Below are 19,222 nucleotides of genomic sequence, written 5' to 3'. Positions count from 1 at the left end.
CACTGGGAGGGCTCTGGCCTGAACGGCCTCTGGGAGGCCCCTGGGCATCCTAGCTGGGCCAGTCTGGGGGCCCGGGGGGGGCCCGGGGCGCCGTGAGGAGCAAAGGCTATGACTGGGGGCGGCAGGAGGCCAGCGACCTCTGGCTGCGAGAGCCTCCGCGGACATTTTGCGGTCCACAGGGCCACAGGAGGGGCCCGGCAGGGGACACCGCGGTCTCCTGGGCGAGGGGGGTGTGCAAGCCCACGGCGTGTTCCCGAGCAGGGAACAGGATGCCCGAGCAAAGGACCTGCCAATGCGCCCCCTCACCCGCAGCCCAGCCCAGTGCCGGCGGCTGAGACCCAGAGCCACCTGGGGACACAGCTCCTGCGAGCAGCCTGGGGCCCGTCTGCTGAGGTCAGGGGTCTGGCCGTCTTCTCGAGGACCCTGAGGGTGGCCAGCGCTGGCCGTCCTGACAGCCCCACCTCCCCCGTGGGCTGGGACCCAGCGTGGGGGGAGGGGCGGACGACCACTCCCAGGCCACAGGGGTCAGAGGGACCGCACCCCCTGCCTCTGCATCTTTCTCGGGGCCGGCCTGTCCCTGCTCTCTTCCCTCCTCTGGCCCCTCCTTCCCCCTCGGAGGATTCTCAGGGCGCCTCAGAGCCCTGCCCCCAGTGTGCAGCCCCTGGGGTGCCAGACCTACTCAGGGGGCCTTGTAGAAGGTGAGGCATCAGGGACGCCCCCGCGGCCTGAGAGCAGAAGCCACGCGGCCCAGTCCGGGGCCGCCTGCAGTGGCCCTCAGCCCACGGCCCCCAGGGAACAGAGACCAGACTCCTCGGAGACTTGACAGCTTCTGGGGCCCCAGGACGGAGCGCGGTTCTGGACCCCCGGACTGCAGCCCTGGGAGCCGAGCGGGGCCGGGCACCCGCACGCGGGCCCAGCTCGGGAAGTGAGCTGTGTCCGCTGCCGGCCGTGGAGCGATTTGTGGGGCAGCACAGAGGACCGACACACCCACCCCCGGGGAGGGGAGCCTGCAGCCGGGCGAGGGGTGTCCCTGCACCCGGGAAGCACGGGCCGAGGACGGGGCAGGGAGGGCAGCCGGGTTCCGCTGCTCGGGGCCAGGCCCCACCCAGCTGGGAAGGGGTGGGCCCCCACTCTGAGTCGTCCACCCCGCTCCACCCGCCAGCCGAGCCTGCCGGGGACAGGGAGGCCATCGCTGTCCCGCCCACCTGCCTGGGGGCTGCCAGGAGAACGGGGTCCCCAGTGGGGGGTGATGCGTCTCACCAGACGGGCCCCGGCGGCCCAGGAGACCCCCGTGGTGGGCTCGGGCTGGTCCTGACCGGCACCCGGACCCCCTGTCCGGCCCCTCTGGTGCGACAGCGGGAACGCACACAACAGAAGCACCGAGAACAGGTAGGATCACGTCGAACTGAGGAAACGATAAACAGAATGAAAAGGCAGCCGATGGAATGAGAGAAGATATTCTCACACCATGTCTCTGTCAAGGAATTAATACTCAAGATACACAACATATAAAACTTGACACCAAAAACCAAGCAAAAATAATCTGATTAAAATGGGCAAAAAACCTACTTTTTTTCAAAAATGACATTCAAATTGCCAGTAAGTACATGAAAAAGTGCTCAACATCACTCATCATCAGGAAAATGCAAATAAAAACCACAGTGAGATCTTTATCACCTTACACCCTGTTATCAAAAAGGGATAAATGCCCTCCAGGTTGTAGGGAAATGTGGGGAAATGGCGACCCTCGGGCGCCCTTTGTTGGTGGGAATGTAAATCGCTGCACCTGTTCTGGAAAACGGTATGGAGGGTCCTCGAACAATGAACAGTAGAGCTACCGTATGATCTAGCAATCTCCCTTCTGGGGGTGCATCCATAGGAAATGAAGGCACCGTCTCACAGACATATCTGACCTTCACTGTCCACTGCAGGAACAATCCCAGTAGCCAAGACATTAACACACACGACAGACAGGTGGATAAAGAAGATGTGAGATCTCTCTCTCTCTCTCACACACACACACACACGCTCATGCAGGAATAGTATTCAGCCACGAAAAGGGAAACCCTGCAATTTGGGGCAACGTGGATAATCTCAGGGGCATTATGCTAAGTTAAGCAAGTCAGATGGAAAAAGACACATACTGTACGATCTCACTTCTATGTAAAATCTTAAAAAATCGAACTCCTGGAAGCAGAGAGTAGGCAGTGGCTGCGAAGGGGGGGGAGGGAAATGGGGAGCTGTGGATACAGAGGGTACAGACTTCCCAGTAGGAGGCGCCTGGATGGCTCCGTCGGTTAAAGCGTCCGGCTCCTGATCTCCGCTCAGGTCATGACCTCCTAGTTTCATGAGTTGGAGCCCTGAGCTGTGCTCTGCACTGACGGCGTGGAGCCTGCCTGGGATTCTCTCTCTCTGCCCCCCCCCCATTCACCCTATCTCTGTGTCTCTCAAAATAAATAAATAAGCTTAAAAAAAAAAACCTTCCGGCTCCTGATCTCCGCTCAGGTCATGACCTCCTAGTTTCATGAGTTGGAGCCCTGAGCTGTGCTCTGCACTGACGGGGTGGGCCTGCCTTGGGATTCTCTCTCTCTGCCCCCCCCCATTCACCCTATCTCTGTGTCTCTCAAAATAAATAAATAAGCTTAAAAAAAAAAACCTTCCCAGTTCTAAGAAGGATAGTTCAGGGACCTCAGGTCCAGCGCGGTGACTGGTGTTAACAACACCATGGTGTATATTTGACGGCTGCCGAGGAAGTAGCCCCACCATAAGGACGACGAAATGGTGATTACGTGGGCTGGAGGGTGTGTGAACTGACCCCACTGCGGTGACGATTTCCCAGGATATAGTACAAATCCCCACACTGCACACGTTAAACCCGCACAGTGGTACATGTTGCTGACTGTCTCAACAAAGCTGGGGAGGACAAAGAAAGCCCCTCCTCCGGGTCCCCCGGCAGAGCTCCGGCTCCTTCCCCCAGCAGGCTGTTCCGCTCACACGTGCACCTGACTCTATTCATCTGTGTAACTGCTTCTCTGTGGGTCCCCGTTCTCAGTTTTCGGGTGATATTTTCCTGCCTCTAAGAGCCAGGCCACGAGCGGAAACGGCCCTTAACCCATGGGGTTGGCAATTCCATGGGGGCAGAGCCCGAGGTGTGTGTTATGGGCTGGGCTGTGCCCCCATCACGCTCACTCGGGGCAGCTCTGACCCCCAGGACAGATCAGACCCTGACTGTATTTGGAGACAGTCTTTCAAGGGGCGATTATGTTAAATGTGGACAGTAAGGTGGACTGGTGTCCTTGTAAGGGGAAGAGATCTGGGCAGACGTCGTGAGGACACCGGGGCGGGGCAGATGCCAGACTGGGGGGTGGGGGGCAGATGCCATCTACGCGCCCAGGACGGGGACCTCAGGAGGGCCCAGCTCTGCCCACGCCTGGCCGCGGGCTCCCAGCCTCCAGGGCCGTGAGGAATAGATGCGGTTTGGGTCCCTGGGCGGGCACCTCGTGGGGCAGCGGGGACGTGTGGGCTGAAGCGCACGCGTGGGTTTTCTCTGAGCCGATGCCCCGGGATTCCTTTCCCACCAGCCGAGCGTGATCGAGCAGCGGGTGGTGCCCTGCTCCCCGTCACGCGGGGCCGGGTGGGTTTTAGGTGACAGCTCCCGGGGCGGGCAGTTTGCTCTTCCCTGGCCAGCACTCATTCTGAGCCCTTCCGTAGGCTGTTCGCCTTTCGAATGTACTGTTGGGGAATTCCTGGTTTTCTAGTGGCTTGTCGTTTATCTCCTGTGGATTTGTAAGCACTTTGTCCTCAGACGATAGTTCCCGACGGTCGGCTTCATTACAGTCGCTTCCTGTTTCCCCAAACTGACTGTTTCCGGAGTCTGTTCACAGCCGTGTTTGACGCCGCTGTTCAGCCCGGCGTGTCTAGAACGTCAGCGCTTCTGCTTTGGGAGGATTCCTCCCGCTGCCCGAGCCGCACGCGGTCTCCCGGACGTCCTGGCGGTATTTTATTTTACTTTATTTTCCGTTTGCGTCTTTCAGCCATCTCGAGTCTGTTTCCGATTCAGCCGCAGGGGGCCTCGGTTTTGTGCGCTTCTGGGCGAGCTGGCCGCCCGGCCCACGCCTGGCAAGGGCCCTCCCTGCGTGCTGGAGCGGAGGCCCCGGCCTCTCGCCACCTTCCCGCCTTTCCCGAGGCTGGTTCCAGAATCTCCCGCCTGGTTCCGCGGTGGCGTTTCTGCCCCCGCCAGCGCCGCCAGCGGTGCACCCCGGGCCCGTCGCCTCCGGATTCAGCCGGCCGCCGCGGCCACTGGGCCACGGACCGGGCTGAAAGTCGGATCAGGGGCCGCATGGCCGGGTTTTGGTGAGGACGCCCCTCCCCCCCGGGCTGGCGGACATCCACCTTCCGCTGTGTCCCCACAGGGCAGGCGGGGAGAGCCCCCCCCCCGCCCTCATGGCCTCGTCTAAAATCCCTCCGAAAGGCCTCACCTCCAAACACCATTACAGGAGGGGTTAGGGCCTCAACGTGTGGTCGGGGGTGGTGGGGGGGAGGCAGCATTCAGCCCGTGACGACTATCACGTAAACTTCAAAATAATTTTGCCTAAGACAGCAGCAAAAGCCCTTGAGCCCTGTTGGGAATCTGATAAAAAGGTATTACATTTAAACACTAGTTTCCGTAGAATGACGTTTATCTGCAGGGTTCTTACCCAGGCAGCGGGATGTCCCTTCTGGGTCCTGAAATACACACTACGCTCTGCTCACAGGGGCGGAGGGAGAGGGAACCACTCCCGGGCTTTCAGGCAGAGGCTGGGGGAGGAGAGACACCCCGGGGAGGGGGTGGGGGAGGGAGCGGCCACCCCAGGCTGGACCACAGGGATGGGGGAGGGGTGGCCGCTCGTCTGATCAGCCCCCCGCTTCGTCACTACGGAGAAGAGACTGTTTTCCCCTCTCCAGTTCTAGATGCTTGTTGTCTGAAGAGAGGGGACACATTGATCTCATGTAGTTAGCTGAGACTTTCCTGTTAATTCCACTTTTCAAAATACAGCGTCTGGAGGGGCGCCTGGCTGGCTCACTCGGTTGAGTTATCTGACTCGTGACACCAACTCAGGTCATGATCTCACGTCTGTGAGTTCAAGTTCCGTGTCCGGCTCTGCACTGACAGCGGGAAGCCTGCTTGGGGCTCTCCCTCTCTCTCTGCCCCCGGCTGGCGCTCAATCTCTTTCTGAAATCATAAAAAATTGAAGATGTAATTTCATATCATGTAAACTGCCCACTTAATGCGCACAAGTCAATGTGTTTGGTGTAATCACAAGGCTGCACACCATCCTCGCGCTCTAATTTCAGCGATTTCCGTCCCCTACGACCATTTTACGCATTTGATTATAAATGCAGCCCACAATACGTAAGTGTTTTTACTGGCTTCTCTCACTTAGAATAACCTTTTCGAGGCCCATCCTTGTACACATCCTCATAGCGGCACTCGGCACGCCATTCCCTGTTTGTTGCGGGGTAATATTCTGTGGTTTGGACACACCACATGCCATTTACCCAGTCGGCAGCTGGTGGACGTGCGGGTTGTTTTGTGGCTCTTGTGAATAAAGCTGCCGTGAACATTCACGTTAAGGATCGTGTACTCGGGTTTTGTTTCTCCTGGGTGTACACACACACACAGAACTACTGGATCCTATGTACACCTGTTTGCCATTTTGAGAAACTTCCAAAATGCTTTGCAAAACAGCTGCATTATTTTATGTTCCCACTAGCAGATTATGAGAGTTCCAGGTTCTCCAACCCTCACCTGCACTCGCCATCATGTCTTTTTCTTTTTAATGTTTATATTTATTTTTGAGACAGAGAGAGACAGAGCATGAGCAGGGGAGGGGCAGAGAGCGAGGGAGACACAGAATCCGAAGCAGCTCCAGGCTCTGAGCTGTCAGCACAGAGCCCGACGTGGGGCTCAAACCTGTCAACCACACAATCATGACCTGAGCCGAAGTCGGATGCTCAACCAACTGAGTCCCCCAGGAGTCCCTACATTATGTCTTTTTATTCTAGCCGGCTGGTAATCGCGGAGTCTTGCTGTGGCTTCTCTGTGCCTTTCCCTGGGGAGTGACGGGGTAAGCCGTGTTCTCTTGTGCTTATTGGCCATTGGTATGTCTTCTTAGGAGAGATGTCTGTTCAAGTGCTTTGCCTATTTTAAAATTGGGCTGCTCACGTTTCATTATTGAGTTGTAAGGATTTTACATATAAAGGATATCTCTTATCAGATAAATGATTTGCAAACATTTTTCTCCGAGTGTGTGGACTGTATTTCCACCTTCTTGGTGGTATCATTTGTAGCCTGAAGTTTAAAATGTCGGCCAAGTCTGGTTTGTTTATTTTTCCTTTGTCACTTGTGTTTTCGGTGTCACGGCCTAAAAATCACTGCCTGACACAAGGTCATGAACATTGACTCTTATGTTTGCTTCTAAGAATTTTATGTTTATAGTTTATCTCTTACATGTTGGCCTCTGACCCATTGTGAGTTTCCATTTTGTTGGAGAGCGTGAGTTGGGGGTCCAACGCGGTTCTTCCGCACGTGGACAGGTGGCTGTTCCAACACCGTTTGTTGAGAAGATTATTCTTTTCTTCTACTTGCTTGTGCCGGAAATACATTGACTGCAATTTGTCGAAACCTTGTGGACTATCAACGTGAAGGTGAGTTTCTGGACCCCCGGTCCTACCCCACTGACCTACGCAGCCGCTCTCACACCACTGCCACACTCTTTTTATTCCTGTAGCCTGTTTTGAAATCATAAAGTGTGAGTCTTCCAACCATATTCTTCTTTGAAACTCTTTTGCTCCTGATAGTCTGGGTCCCTTGCATTTGCATATAAAGTTTAGGATTTTGATTCTGTCGATTTCTATGAAGAAGTCAGGTGGGAGCTTTGATAGGAGTTATGTTGAATCTGTAGATCAGTTTGGGGACTATCGTCTTCTTACCAATATCAAGTCTTTGGATCTGTGAACATGGAATGTATTTTTATTTATTTTGATTGTCTTCAGTTTCTTTCAACAACATAGTTTTCAGCGAGTAGATCCTACACTTCTTTTGTTAAATTTGTACCTAAGTATTTTATTTTTTTATGCCATTGTCAAAGGAATTGTTAATTATGTTTTTGGATTTTCTTTTTTTGCTAGTGTGTAGATATACAATTGATTTTTGTGTAATTAATCTTATATTCTGAAAGCTTGCCAAACTGGTTTATTAGCTATCGTAGTATTTTGTGGATTCCTTGTGATTTTTGATACATGTGATACTGTCCTCTGCAAATAAAGATAGTTGTGATTCTTTTAGAATCTGAATGTCTTTTATTTCATTCTCTTGCCCAGTTGCCCCAGCTAGAACTTCCATACGATGTTGATAGAAGTGGCAACAGCAGAGATCTTTGTCTCTGATCTTACAGGGAACAGCTTTCAGTCTTCTGCCGCAAAGAGTGAAGGGAGTTTGAGGTGTTTGTGGATGCTTTTTATCAAGCTGAGTTCCTTTATCCCTAGTTTTTTGAGTGTTTTTATCACAAAAGAGTGTTGGGTTTTGTTAAACACTTTTCTGTATCTATGAGATGATCAAGTGGTTTTGTCCTTGATTCTGTTGATATTAATTGATTTTTTGTGTGGCAACTTGACCTTATGCTCCCGGAACACATCCCGTGTGGTCATGGAGTGCAATCCGTGTTATATGTTGCTGGGTTCTGTTTGCTGTTATTTTGTTGGGGATTTTCTCGTTCGTATCGACAAGAGAATTCACTGGGGATGTTGGTCTGTGAATTATTTTCTTGTGATGTCTTTATGAGGTTTTGGTAGAAGGGCAATATTGGTCTCATAAAATGAGTTGGAAGTGTTCTCTCCTCTTCTGTTTTTTGGAAGACTTTGCGAAGGGTTCCTATTCCATTTGGTAGAATTCACCGGTGAACCTACTGAACCTGGGCTTTCCTTGGTGAAGAGTTTTGATTTCTAACCCAATCTCTTATTACGAGTCCACTAAGGTTTCTCCTTTATCTTGAGTTAGCTCAGGTCGTTTTTCTCTTCCTAGGTTTTTCCTGTCTCATCTGAGTGATCTAGCTTGTTGGCAGGCAGCTGTTTATAGTATTTCCTTATAATCTTTTTTATTTTTGTAAGACCAGTAATAGTGCCCCCCTTTTCATTCCGGATTTTAAAAGTTTTGAGTCTTGTCTCTTTTTCTCTTGGTCAGTGTATCTAAAGATGTGTCACTTTTGTCTCTTCAAAGAACTAAACATTCTTTGGTAGTCTCTACAAACAATTGTTTGGTAGTCTCTATTTCAGGTGTTTCTGCCCTGGTCTTTATTCTTTCCTTCTTTTTGTTTGCGTTGGGTTCAGTTTAGTCTTATTTTTCTAGTTTCTCAAGGTGAAAGCATAGGTTATTGATGTGAGATCTTATTTTTAAATCATTATTATAATTTTTATTTTAGGGAGAGCACGAGTTGGGAAGGGGGAAAGAGAGAGAGCAAGAATCTCAAGCAGACTCCACACTTAGTGCAGAGCCCAGTACAGGGCTCGATCCCATGACCCTGGGATCATGGCCTGAGCTGAAATCAAGAGTCAGATGCTCAGCTGACTGAGCCACCCAGGCGTCCCTGAGATCTTATTTTTTAATATAGATGTTTACAGCTATAAAGTCCCCTCTGAGCATCTTTACTAACTTTAGTTGTACCTCGTATGTTTTTATATATTACATTTTCATTTTCATTCATCTAAGTGTATTTTCTCATTTCCCTTGAGGTTTCTTCTTTGACTCACTGGGTATTTAAGACTATTGATTAATTTCCACATATTTGTGAATTTCCAAATTTCCTTTTATTGTTGATTTCTAACTTCATTGTAGTTGGAGAAAATATTTCATATCATTTAAATCCTTTTACACTTATTTATATTTGGTGTATAGTCTAACATAGAATCTATCCCAAAGTATGTTATATGCGTGCTTGAGAAGATGTGTTGTACTGTTGCTGTGCGGGGCACGCCACAAACACCCCTGAGGTCTGGTTAGTTCATAGTGTTGTTCAAGTCCTCTATTTCCTTATTGATATGCTGCCTGCTCGTTCTTCCCCTTATTGAAAATGGGCATTGACATCTCCAGTTACTGTAGTTGCCTTGGCTAGTTCTCCCTTCAGTTCTGTCAGCTTCACTTTATGTATTTTTAGAGTCTGTTGCTAGTTGCACATATGTTTAAAAAGAAATATGTTCGTATTTCTCCGATGAATTGGCCCTTTTATTGCTGTGAAATGGTCCTCCTTATGTCTAGTAACATATTTTGCGTTTTTAAGTTGATTCTGTCTGATCACAGTGCAGCCACTCTGGCACTTTTATCCAGTTGCATCCTCTCTTTCAACCTATTTGTATCTTTGAATCTAAAATGTGTTTCTTATAGACACATCATTAGATTGTGGGGTTTTTTCTTTTTTTTCCAGACAATCAGACAATCTCTGCCTTTTGATTGGACTTTTTGGTCCACTCACATTTAGAGTTACTGTTGGTATAATTAGATCTACGCCTGCCATTTTGCTTCTTGTCTCCTGTGTCTTATGTCATTTTCACTGCTCTTCTCTTCTGTTACTGCTGTACTTCGTATAAAGTAGATGCGTCCTAATGCAACATGAAGAATCGTGCATTTCTTTGACAATTTATGTAGATTAAAATGACATATTTGAGTTATTTTTAGTGGTTTCTCTGGGGCTTATGGTGTATATTTTTTAATTTCAGAATCTCCTTCAGATTTATACTCACTTAGTTCCAGCAAAGTACAGAAACTTTGCTCTCGTACTGCTCCCTTCCCTCCCTCTTTCTGTGCTGTTTTTATACCTCTTGCATCCACATGTGTTACAAACTGAACACATTGTTCAAATCATTCCCTTGTTTTACCATGACTTCCAGAGAAGCCGAGAGAAGAATGGAGAGCAAGTATGTACCTGTGGAGCTTCTTATTTTAACCTTATTTACCTTTTTTTTATTGTCATTTCTTCCCGTGGACTCGAATTCACATCTCACCTCGTCCTCTGACTCCATTACAGCTTTGCCCCCCCCCACTTTGGTTCTGTTATTATCAACTGTATCACACATCTATGGTACAGGCCCCCAAATACAATATATCTTTCATGAGTTTGCTTTTAAGTAAGTCAAGACAGAAGAAGAAATATGCAATTATAGTGTTTCATAATCACCTACATAATTACCTCTACTGACATTTTTATTTGTATGGATTTGAATTGTAGCAGATTTGCTAGCAACTAATTATCTCCGTTTTAGTTTAGAAAAACCTTTATTTCGCCCTCATGTGTTTGTTTTTTTTTAAATTTTTATTTATTTCTAGGAGAGAGAGAGAGAGACAGCGTGAGCAGGGGAGGGTCAGAGAGAGAGAGGGAGTCACAGACTGAAACAGGCTCCAGGCTCTGAGCTGGCAGTCAGCACAGAGCCTGACGCGGGGCTCGAACCCACGAACCACAAATTCATGACCTGAGCGAAAGTCGGACGCTTAACCGACTAAGCCACCCAGGGGGCCCTGCCCTCATGTTTTAAAGATAGTATTGCTGGGTATAAAACTTTTGGTTGAAGACCTCCTTTCAACACAAACGACTTCATCCCACGGCTCTCTGGGATCCAATGTTTCCAAGCCAGCTGTTAATTTTATTGCAGTTCTTTAAAAAAAAATTTTTTTTAATGTTTATTTATTTTTGAGTGTTAGAGACAGAGCATGAGCAGGGGAGGGGCAGAGAGAGACACACACACAGATCTGAAGCAGGCTCCGGGCTCTGAGCTGTTAGCACAGAGCTTGATGTGGGGCTCAAACTCATGAACCACGAGATCATGACCTGAGCTGAAGTCAGATGCTCAACCAACTGAGCCACCCAGGCGCCCCCTGTTGGGGTTCTTTTATATGTGATGAGTTGGTTTTCTCTTGCAGTTTTTAAGGTTTTGTCTTTGTCTTCAATTTTTTGATTTTCATGTATTTGGATACCTCTTTGTGTTTCCCCCACTTGAAATACTGAGTTCTTTGGATGTGAAGTTTATATTTTTCATCAGATTTGGGAAATTTTCAGCCATTATTTTTCTGGGTATTTCTCCTGTCCCTGTCTGGTCCCCCCACTGCATGTGTGTTGCTGAGTGGCATTCCACATTTCATTGAGGCTTGACTCATTTCTCTTCATTGTTTTCCCTCTAGTCTTCAAATCACATAATCTCTATTGATCTCACGTTAAGTTGGTGGGTTCTTTCTTCTGCCAGCTGACCTGTGCTGTTAACCCCTCCAGTGAGTGTTTCATTTTACTTATTGTACTTTTCAACTGAAGAATTTCCAGTGATGTCCCAGTCACAATAAGCACACCTAATGACTAGACCTTGGTTTCTGAGAACATTCTCCAGTAAAAGGAACCAGAGATCCTTGGAGGTACAGCTGATGGCACGGCTGGGTGAGGGTTAGGGTTAGGGTTAGGGTTAGGGTTAGGGGTTAGGGTTAGGGTTAGGTGTACCTGTGAGAGTTATACAGGAGGAGTCTAGAACATCTTGGGGTGTCAGAAAGTATAAAAGTAGTTAAAGACCCCACACCGAGGAATTATGTCAATGGGACACAGGAACCATCTTGAATGGGCTCTGATGGCCAAAGTTGTCATAATTTGAGCCTTAAAATAACATAATTAAGGGCCGTTGGAAGACTCAGTCCATTGAGTGTCTAGTCTTAATTTGACTCTGATCGTGATCCCAGGGCCATGGGATTGAGCCCTGCCTTGGGCTCTGAGCTGAGCGAGGTTCCTCTTTGTGATTCTCTCTCTCTCCTTCTGCCCCTACTCTGCTGCTCTCTAAAATAAAATTAAAAGAAGACAAATTATTAGATGATTATAGGCCAAAACAGAAAATAAATACCTGAGTCCATGCTGATCTAAGTAAATGGCAGGAAGAAGCGATGTCCCATGTAGTAGAATTTCCAAATACATATGTCAGTTCCCCCTCCTCCCTGCCCCCCGAGTGTGGGCTGCTCATGGTGACTGTCCTCCAAAGAGTAACATATGACACGGGGGCAAAGAGTAAATATTAGAGGCGGGGCCGTGGAGGGTCTGACCGCACGGCATCAGCTGGATAGTCGTGGTCGGGATGATAGCAGCGAGTCAAGTTGATCGTGTGTGCCCTTCTTATCACGGAATGCAAGTGGCTCTTTACCCAGAACCTTTAGTCAAACATTAGACAAACACCAAGCAAATTCAAATTTCAGGGGAGGGCTGTTCTAGAAACGTCTCTAGCTTTGCCCCCGTTGGAGCTCCAAGTGTTCTGCCATTACTTCCATCCCCTAGTTTTGCTCTTTGCTCATATGTTTTATGCTTCACCTTCCAGGCCATTGATTCGGGTCCAAACAGTGATCATAATGTCCTTCTGTCCTTGTGCTGAAATTATTTATTCTTTCTGGCTCCGCAGCCAACTGTCCCCTGTGCGCAGACGTCCTTATGCTCGTCATCCTCATCATCTTATGCGACTTGAGCTCCCAGCAGCTCCATATGCTCCTGGGGTTCTGACTGACCTTCTCCGTCTCGGGGTTGCCCCTCCCCGGCCCACGTTTGGGCCGTTTGTCTTCCTGGCCCTGGGAGCCCAGATGTGATTGCTGGATCGCCCACAAACAGCAGTTCCGCCAGAGAGGGGGCCCTGGCGGGCTCGCCAGGGGAGATGTGTCGAGACGGGCATCGTGCCTCCTCTTTTTCCGTCTTTCCTATTGGCCTGGGGCCACCGGGAGCCAGCATCCGTTTCAGGGGAGGTGGGTAGACAGACACGAGCGGGACAGAGCGGAGGGGAATGCCATGCTTCCAGAATCCCCCTCCCACCGTTAACCTGGGAGGTCACACCGCACACTCTCAGACACCCGAAGTCTCCGCCCTTGAGATAAAAAGACCAGGGGCAGAGGCCAAAGCCCCCCGTTGTGGACTCTGCCGAGGAAGATGCACCTGCGACTCCATCAAGGACAACGTGTTCTAGACAGCAGTCAGGTAATGTTTTGTGAGTCACAAATTCTGTAACAAAGTGCCACGAAGGGATAGCTTTTCTGTCCCATGGCAGTGACCTGTCAGGGACCATTGGAGCAGAATAATGAGAAACGCAGGGGCGCTTGGAGCCACCTCCTGGGACACGGTCCCAACACTGGACTCCACGGCAGGTCCTCAGTGTCAAGGAGAAGCGGGCACGGGCTCAGGGAGTAACCATTAATCACAATACTGTAGCTCTTTTCATATAACTGATTCATTTGCTGTCTCCTTCCTCCCTTCCTTTATTAGCTCCCCCTTGGCCCGTGATTGGTACGTGGGTCAGACAGGCTTGAGGCCGTGGCTTCCAAGCTCATGCTCATGACTTCCAAGCCTCTTTACTGAGCTACGGACCCATGAGTGGGCCACCTCTCCACTTGCACAGCCGGGCACCCCAAAGTAATGTGCGAATTCAGCTCACATCCTCCACCCTGGACCACACCTCTTCCTTGTTGGGGGTGGGCGAGTGGCACTGAGCGGAGGAAACAGAATGTGGGAGGCTCCAGAGGCCGGGTCACAACCCCCCCCCCCCCCCGTTGCTAGGCTATGCCCATTGTGTACTGTTGTCTGGGAAACGGTAGCCTATTCAGGGAGGGGGAGGGGGGACACATCATCCTAGAGAAAGCAGTGACAACTGCTCAGAGGAGGGGAGCCTGCACGGCTGGGGTGGAGGCCGAAGTGCAGGCGGAGAAGCCAGCAGGACCCCGGGTGCCTGGACTCGGAGCTCATCAGTAACGGGGCTGCTCACTCGGTAGAACAGACAAAGTTCCACCGGCCTTTGGTTCTGAACAGAAACAAGTCCACCTCCTGCCTGAATCAGTCTCTAGTTTGATCTCAGCATAGGAGGGTCTTTGGCAATAATTATTTGGGTAATGGGTCCATTCTCCTTCTAGAGTTTGTCTGGTGAGCCACCCGGGCAGGGCCAGCAGAGTCACAGGGCCTGGGGGTGCTGGCCAGCGGGCAGGCAGCAGGGGTGGCTGCACGGCCATCCTGACGGGTCACACGCCAGGACACTGGTTTTGTTCCAGGAACATAATCACCGGGTGCAATTCACGTTTTCGGCAGAGAAGCGTGTGGTCATTTCAGAGGATGGAGACTGAATTCGACACCGTCTCCCTTCCCTGTGGAAACAGAAATAAGGGTCACCTTACCTGACAGAGGGCAGGTACTAGAAGCCACAGCGGAACTGCGGCTTCCCCGGGAGCTTCAGGTGCGGCCCCCGTGGAGTCAGGGGTCAGGGGCCGGACTGCTCTCACGGCCCTGGGGGTCTGGCCGGTGTCACGAGGCCAGGACAGAAGAGATGGGTCAGAGCTGGGAAGGAGACACAGACTTGTTTATGGATGTGGAGACAGCATAACTTCCTATGTAGAGAAAGTGCCGGATATAAAAACCCACAGCACCGCTACCCGATGGCCAACGCGAACTGGAAACGCAGTAGGAAAGACCCACATCGCTCACAATAGCGACAGGACTCTAAGTACGTAGAAGTAGATAAAGCTGTGCGGCTTCTCAAATGGGAAAATATTAAAATTTTATTGGAGGATATAGATGAAGGTTTAACCATTACAGAGACAGACCGTGAGTAGGAAGACTCAGTTTTAAAGGTTCATTTTCTCTGTCCCTATGAACTAAATACAGTTTCATTTAAAATCCTAACGATGTCTCTGGGGCACCTGGGTAGGTGGACGCCCCTCCCCCGGACGCTGAAGGACCGACAGCAGTCAGGACAGGCTGAAGGCCGAGCAGAAAGGAGAGGGATGCGTTTGACCAAATAGCAAGACTCTGTGTGGAGCTGTGACAGAAGTGAGGGTCCTCCGTGCGACAGGCGGGGCTTCGAGGCATTCGGAAGAAACGGCTTTATGGCGTCAAGGGTACAGAACAAAATTCTTAAGCAAGACATGCAATTGTACACCGTAAAGTTGAGGTCTGTTTGACACAATCGTCCATCTCATAAGTAGTAGTTTCTGTACAGCAAAAGACACCATAGACCAAGTGAAAAGTCAACAAGCGGCAGATGAGGAGGAAATAATTTCCATAAATATAACGTATAAACGATCATTATCCAGCATATATAAAGAGCTTATACTAATCAATAAGGCAATACAAAAAAAGAACCAGCCAAAAAACAGGCCGAGGATATAAACATGCAGTTAACAGAGGTGGAAACTGAATATCCTATAGGATATTTCATGGTTTATAAACCACGAAAAAGGTACCGTTTCCCTAGGAATCAGGAAAATGCAAATTTAAGCAACGATGTTATAACCCTTGCATTAACAAAGAACAAGGGCCGAATGGCAGCAGCGCTGACGAGCAGGTAAGCTCTCAGACAGTCCGAGGGCGGAGATGCGGGCTCCACCCTCTGACAGCCGTCGGTCTGCTGGTGAAGCTGGACCCCGCCGGCCCCCCACGCTGGGACCCAGCTCCCCCGGACTCTGGAAACACTCGCAGTTTGCACGAGAAATGGGAGGGGTGGTGGGTGCCGGGTGGGGACAGACTCTGCGAGGCCTGTTCACGGGCAGTGATTCAAGCGCGGGGCCCTGGGCCAGCAGGGGCGCGGCGGCGCGGGACACGGAGCGGATGTGTTGGTGTGAAATCGTGGGGGAAGAGCAGTCGTTGCCGAAACGACACGGAGGGGAGAGGGCGCGGGGGACGTGGGGGCGCTGACGCCGGCCGGGTCCGGGTGGGCACGCGGCCTCCTGCGTCATCTGTTCCACTGCTCCGGCCGCTCCCCGTAAAGGACATTCAGGGGACAAAGAACACAGACCCCGAAGGGAAAAGCTAAGGAGAAAGAGGAGAAAACAAAGTCCCCGTGGTAGCCGGCCCTGTGGTGGCCCCGCGCTCGCGGAGGTGAGAAGGAGACCATGGCAGAGACGTACGCGGGCCGGACGGCTGAATACAGCCTCAAGGACACTTCCTTATTCAGTCAACAAGTAATAACTGAGCCCCTGCGAGAGCCAGGCCCCGGGGACTGGGAGGGCTCCCTCCGCCCCTGGAGCGAGGGGGGCAGCCAGCAAGCAGAGAGCAAGTCAGCAAGAGGCACTTCTGGGGGTGAGCTGCCGAGGGGCCACGTGGGCTGCTGTGGCTGCGCCCCATCTGGGCCCGGGGACCAGCACGGCCTGAGGCCAAGGGCCGGCCGAGGAGCGTGAACATGACCGCTGCACGCCTTGGGGGAGGGGTGCGCCGTGGCCTGGGGATGCCGTGGGGGCCAGGGCGTGGGTCGGAGGCTGAGTTCTCCCAGCCAGGATGGGGACCAGGATCCCGCTGACAGCCCAGGTGCAGGGCAGGCAGGGGGGCAGGGGGAGGAGGCCGCAGGTCAGCGGGAGGAAGGGTCTGCCGGCCGCCGTGCTTCCCCTCCAGGAGGAAGGAAGGGGGGGACGGTGGTGGGTAGGAGGGACAATGAACAGAGCGGAAAACCGTCCCCGCAGGGGTGTGTCGGAGCTGGGTGGGGAGAGCAGAGGGGCCCCAGAGGTGTGTAGACTGGCCGGGAGACCGGGGTGTCCCGGGGGTGGGAGGGGGCGCCTGGGGCACCGGCCTGGAGTGTCTGGGAGACGAGCTGCGTCCAGGCTTGTGCAGATGTTGGCAGAATTCAACTCAGTTCCAGGCATTCGGGGCCTTGCTGGCAGCCGGGGTGAAGACGGTTCTCAGCTTCTAGAAGCTTCCCACAGCCCTCGGCCCATGGCTGCCTTGCTCCATCCTCAAGCCCACAAGGGCCGGTGGCGTCCTCACACCTGGGCCCCCCTGCCCCGCCCTGTGCCCAACCTGAGTCACCCGGGAGAGGCTGCCCACATTCAGGGCTCCTGCGACTCGGCTGTGCCCGCCTGACAGTGCCAGCCGGGTACCCCCTGCAGCGTCCCCGTCACCTTGTGTGGTGGCCTCATCGCACGCTCCAGGGACGGGGCTGGGCACCCTCTTCGGCCGCAGGTGGAAGAAGGAAGAAGGAAGAAGCAAATGTGGCAGAAGAGTGACCGTGAGGCATCTCCACGGGCGGGGTGTTCGCACTTTCCCGTGGGTGTGCGTGGGCGCCACGACAGGCACGCGGCGGCTGATTCCGGAGGAGCGGTGGCATCCGTCACCCCCCGTCAGGGCGTCCCCTCGGCTGTGGGTGGGCGTTCACTGAGCCCGGTGCCACTCCACTCCGGCGGCGGCGCTGACACACATCTGAGATGGCTCCCGCGAGTGTCTGGAAAAGCTCCCGAACGCAGGGGTGTGGGAGGCGGGTCCCGGTCGGCCCGTCGGGGCGAACTCAGCCGCGGCAGGCCGGGAACCCGGATCCAAGGGACGCCGGACGGGCCGGGAAAGAGTCAGACCTCAGGATGGACAGGTGTTTGTTTCTCCACTACTCACGGCAGGAAGGTAGAGGACCAGCCTCCTTGGGGGGACGGGGGGCTGTGTGGTGACCCTGGATGTTGTCACTGCTCTGGTGGCCCTGGGGGTTACCGTCCAGTGTTTGCGTGCCTGCTTGCGTCGCTGGCTGCCCGAGGATCCAGGCGGCCTGAGCCAGGGCTGCGGCGGGCACTGCTCTGGGCCGGGTCCCCCAGATCCACGCCCTCGCGGCTCCCGGTCCCTGCCTGCCCCAGGTGACTCCCTGGGGTCCTGGCAGGTGCTGACCTTCACCTGGGCTGGTTTCCTCATCAGGCCCCACAAAGCCCGAGGTGCCCTTGACAGTCCGGGCACTGGTGTGACCGTGTCTCAGGACACAGGACACTGGTGCCTCCTCTCAACATCGAGCGTGGCCCCAGACCTCCCCTCGGGGCAGACCCCCCCACCCCTGGGTGCTGGGCGGCCGGACGCCCAGGCCTGTGGGGACCTGCTGGAGGCAGGCTGCTCTCAGAGTGCACGTGTGCCCCCCCGAGCCCCCCAAGGCTGATTACACTGCATCCCGGGCCGGAGCGTGTGCGGGGTGGCCCCCAAAGTCCGGGCTGCTGCTTTTCTGGAAACGTCCCATGTGCCACGTCAGGGTTTGTTAGAGAAAATGCTCCATTACGCGGTGTCTTGAATTTTCAGCCCCTATCGAGTGTTGGGCCTGCGCTCCCGAGAGCAAGGGCCAGGAGGGACTGTGTCTCCGCCTGTCTTCACCACCCTCCCAGCGTCCAGTTTCAATCCACTTACAACTCTCTTCAATTCAGTTCAGTTCGGATGTGACTTCCATCCATTTCCAATCCACTTTCAGTTCAGTCTAACTCAGTTTCTGTTTAATCCACTTCCTGTGATTGGGCGCCGGGCCGGGAGCCAGGGACGGAGACATGGGGGGCGTCTCACCCAGAGGGCGGCCCAGGGGGTGGCAGGGAGAGGGTGGAGGCTGCGTGACCCTGTGCCCACCGCGGGGCACTGACCGTGAGGCACCTGGAGGGCACAGGCGTGGCTGGGCCGCCCGCAGACCCCACTGGGCACGTGGAGCCCCGCCCTTCCCCGCTATCCTCTGCAGACTCCTGCGCGCGCTTGTGCATTGTGAGTCTAGGAAGGGGCAGATGTAGAGGTTTCTAGAAGCAGTCCACCGGCTCCAGACAAGCGCTGCCGCAGAGGGCAGCTCCCAGGCTGGGGGGGTGGGGGGCAAGCTCTCACCTTCCCTCGCCTGACAGACGACCGGCTTCCAGACGGCTCCGCAGAACGGCCCAAAGCTGAGTCCCAGACTCTGCCGGGAGCCAGCTGCACGGGAAATCTAAGAACACAGATCCAATTCCTCGTTATTTATGAACCGACACGGAGGAGTTTATTACTCTGATTACCCACTAATCATTCCCCATAAATGCGGGAACCGGCAAAACCCCACAGAATCAATAAAGTGGTAAGTTCCCCGTCTAAATCACGGCACCTAGTATTCTTGAGTAAACCTTTCGGTAATTTACAAAGGCTGTTGAATTTTATAGTAAGTGTTTTTCAAACCAAGCTGGATTCTAAACAATAATGACTTTTTAATGTGGCTCTGTGATTACATTGTCATAGTGACATACTGGGGTCTTTCACTGCATCCGAAATGAGCCTGGTGTGAATTACTCGCCGGCGCAGGCCAGCGCGGCCCCAGGTAAAGCAATCTTCATAAATCACCCTCCAATCCGGGCGGCCTGGCAGGCGAGGCCTGATGCCAATGTTGGCAACTTAAATTTCAACAGACAATTTGTAAACATGCCCTCCCTTTGTTCCGGAGCCGTGGCCTCGGCCCGGCGGTTCCGCAC

This window comes from Hyaena hyaena, unplaced genomic scaffold (assembly GCF_003009895.1).
Source record: "Hyaena hyaena isolate Hyena2069 unplaced genomic scaffold, ASM300989v1 scaffold_546, whole genome shotgun sequence".
Lineage (NCBI taxonomy): Eukaryota > Metazoa > Chordata > Mammalia > Carnivora > Hyaenidae > Hyaena > Hyaena hyaena.
Note: the sequence above shows the minus strand (reverse complement) of the source record.